This window comes from Genypterus blacodes, unplaced genomic scaffold (assembly GCF_046128005.1).
Source record: "Genypterus blacodes isolate CSIRO-AG114 ecotype Tasmania unplaced genomic scaffold, CSIRO-AGI_Gbla_v1 ptg000193l_1, whole genome shotgun sequence".
Lineage (NCBI taxonomy): Eukaryota > Metazoa > Chordata > Actinopteri > Ophidiiformes > Ophidiidae > Genypterus > Genypterus blacodes.
Genome location: NW_027466993.1, coordinates 20,901 through 25,000, shown reverse-complemented (window position 1 = coordinate 25,000; position 4,100 = coordinate 20,901).

Sequence of the window (4,100 nt, the reverse complement as noted above, 5' to 3'; positions counted from 1 at the left end):
GTGTGTGTGTGTGTGTGTGTGTGTGTGTGTGTGCGTGTGTGTGGAGATGCAGCCGACATTTCCATTGTAATGAAAATATGCTGATGAACTTAATGAATTGACAGACAAATGACAGGAGAAAGCTGGCTGCATTTCTGATATGAAGAACCCACCCAGCACACAGGAGAGGCTGACTCACCTTGTTACTGACAAGCCCTGATCCAGACAATCCTGATTTATACACACACGGTGTAAAAGAGGATGCATTTCCCCACAGCTATATTTTTTTTTCCTGTGAATTTTGACATTGAATGGTGCTTGTGTGCCGTAAACCTCAGATAGAAACAGACCAATATGAGCAGAACACAACTTTAATATCAGAGGGATATAACAACAATGGAATTCCAGGCGGTCATGTTGAGCAAAGGATATGAGAAAACTATTAGATATTTTAAGGAATGAATGGAAGCAGCATTAAAAGCTGCTCTCTTGTTCCATCTGTCCCCCGACTCAGTAAAGTGTATCATGTTTAGTTCAATATTTGTGTTTTGGGATGTTGCCAGAGTTTGGTGCACTTGTACACAGCTGATGGAAACATGGTCTCATTTGCATATTTTAGATATTTGCTTGAATTTAATAGTGACACCTGGATGGAAACATGCTGCAGATATAGACATCATCATCATCCAACATATTCTGAGGCCGCTCTTGGTTAGCTTAGTCTGTAATGAAGTGCAGTGTAGTTTGAGGAGGGCAGAGAGAGAGAGAGAGAGAGAAGAAATCCCATTTAGTCGTGACCCCATTAACCTCCACTAATGGTGGGAACCATGGAGATTCATTTAGTTAATATCATTTACTATGGCTTCAAATAGTAGAGACCGCTTCACTCTGGTAATTTTATCGGCACTCTTATTTAAGTATAAGGCAGTGTGACCAATAAGCAGGATTAGAAGATGATTAAAGCTGCCACATGCAAAGCCAAAGATCAAGTTTCACAAGCGTTTATGTAAGGCTGCCTTTAAGAATGACAAGGCTTCATTCTCTGCCTGTGGCTGCACTTGAAAGCATGTTTGACCTACTGAAAGCTCATATGAACACATACTGTGGTTACATCAGAGGGGATCCAAAGAATCCATCCATTTATTGATTTGTTTAGTTTATTCATTCATTCAGATTCTGTTTTCCTCTAGTGTGTGTTGCCCTTAGAAGCTTTTAGTGCGTTCAGTGTGGCGACACATTAAGCCAATCAGGGTTCAGTATTTAAGCAAGTCCCGCCTCTAATCAAGTTTTGATTGACGGCTCACCTTGCATCAGGTGTGTGTGCGTGTGATGACCGAACGGAGTAAAAACGTAAACAAAAAACGAAAACTTAAAGGCTGCTAAAAGTTACTAAAATGAAGAAGGTAATTTAACGTAACGGGAGTTTTGTGACCGGAGACGTTTCCACGTTGACTTTGAAGGAGAAGTAAGCCATTTTTTACTGCTTTATTAAGCTAACCTAGCATGTAGCTTTAACATGCTCCTCACTGTATGATGTCATTACAGCCAATCTGACTAAGGCCATTCTTTTCAAATAAATATAATAATAATAATTACTTGGACTAGTTATGTTAGATTGATTGGGTGGTCACAGTTTAAGTCACGTTTGTAATACTTTGTTTGGTATACAAATAAAGGGACCATAGTCTTTGTTGTGATTTTATTTAAGGAAGGATTTTGTCAATTTAAAGCAATGACGTCACATTGAACTGGAAAACATTATATACTGCAAAAAATCACATCAAGGGTTTTGCTTTTACGGTGGAAGAGCTTTGTCAATATACAATGTACACAAAATATAAATTATGATCTGAAGTTTAATGTAGAATGGTTGTATTGTGTCCAATTGGGTTAAATTGCGTGTGTTGTAGTATTGTACAACAAATGAACAAAGAGGGTATGAAGCTGTTTATGAATGCAGGTCTGGGCGATGGAGATGGTGACGATCCCGAGGAGTGACAGAGCAACGCTGGAGGCAATCGAGCTCTGATGATGGCGAGACGGCTGGAATCGGCTCAGGAGAAAGAAGCGATCACAGCGACCTTGGTTCTGGAGGTACGGGTCAGGCCCCTTCACACAAACAGGGAGGGTGCAGCCAAATAACAAGGTTACAAGGGACAAACTCAGGCTTTTTGAGTCAAAGTGTGAAAGTGAAGCAGGAGAGGAAATGCAGGCTAACGTTGGATTTCAGTGATTTTGAGTAATCGCTCTGATTCCAACTATTAAAGAGACGAGACTGTAATGGGTGTAAATGGGTCCATTTAATTTAGTATGTTGTATTTAATTTTTCTTAACATTTAGCTGTTTTTGTGTCGTAGTGTTAAAAAATGTTCTTCAAGCTACCATTACAGCAATCATCCGTCTACATTCGGTGTCAGCTTGACCTTGTGGGTCAGCGTGACCTCGATTTCTTTGCCATGTTGACATTATCAAGTTGTAGCAGGAGAGCAGCGGCAATGTACCACGCACATGTACCACTACGGTCCTTCGTCTGCTACTATCCTTGTCTGCTACTGTCCTCGCCCGATACTGTCCTCGCTGGCTTCTGTCCTTGCCCGCTACTGTCCTCTCCTGTGACCTTAGTGAAGTCTACTTGGGCCTTAAATCTCTCTCAGCTTCGGTCTCTAGCTGACCTTGCTCTGGCTCTGAACAGAGGAAACACAGATATCCCCCATAAAGTAAAAGTCATTGGCTTGGGTGAAGTTTTCTTCAGGTTCGCGTGCGCGTGTGTGTGTGTTACTTCGACACTGCCGTCACGGCAAAGTGATTCCCCTCGTCATGGTGTGAAGGCATGAATAATGTATCCACCTTAAATGTAATCTGGTCCTGAGTTGAGGGAATGGAGTGAGTTTGTTAGGAAACACTAATATTTCTCCTTCACTCTCCTTCCTCCTCTGTGTGTTTGACTCTTCCTCTCCTGCTTGTTATTTCTTATCCTTATTTGTTTCCAGGCTGCACTATTAATGAAATTAGAATTGAAATTGCGTTAGTGTGCCAGAGGTGAGGGAAGCTTCTCTGCTTTATTTACTCCAGACTGTGTTTAGTGTCAAATAATGTATAGGCTGTAAAATGTTAATATCCAGATATGTTAACTGATATTTTATTCTAATTAAGATAAAGGGAAGTGTGTGTGTGTGTGTGTGTGTGTGTGTGTGTGTGTGTGTGTGTGTGTGTGTTTGCGCCCTTGTATTCTATATCCTTTTAAATCCTGGCAGTGTAATTCAGACTGAAGGCCAGACTTTTGCAATGACCTTTAGACCCTCATCAACCTCTTCTCTGTCTCACTACACTGCTACACACACACACACACACACACACACACACACACACACACACACACACACCGTTATTTTCAGCAGATATGGGGCAGGAAGTTCAGACCTCTTGAAGTCGTTCTAACATTTTCATTAGTGCAGTTATTAGCGCAGTTATACATTTATACACATTACGCTTTCATTTCTCATCAAATCCATCGATCTCCGTTACAATGAAGACTTGTTGTGTTTTCATTTGCCTCAAGACGACAAAGCCCTCGTCTTCATCAGTGCTCTAAAGAACCTTTATACACTTTTACTGAGGTGGAGTCTCCTTTCTTTGTCCGTGTTGTTATAGCAACGTGCTCCTTCAGACCCATGAGGCGGAATGTTTGACTATGCACATATTTCACTTGTTATCATTGTTCAGACGCTCTCAAGTGGGCGTTTGCTATTTGCAATTTGGAATGTTTATTTACCAACGTTTGAGTGTTGTAAGCCTTTCCTCATCTTTACATTCATCTGTGTCTTATCTTCATGCAAACACACTGAATTCTACCTAAACCCTTCTCATATTCAGGTCATTCTACATGTAAAGTAGCACAATAATGCCACATTTTATACAGTTTTCACATCAGTGATTTATTCGAAACATTAACGCTTCTCAGTAATTCTCGGTTACTCCTTAATAATCACTCGGGAATAAATAAATGCAAATAGTTTCAATCATCTCCGTGATCCGTCCCGACAGCCGTTGGAATGAAGCGTCACTCTGCTGTCGTCTGGGCTGTAAAAACGGAAGGAAACCGGTTTAATTGAGCGATGTAA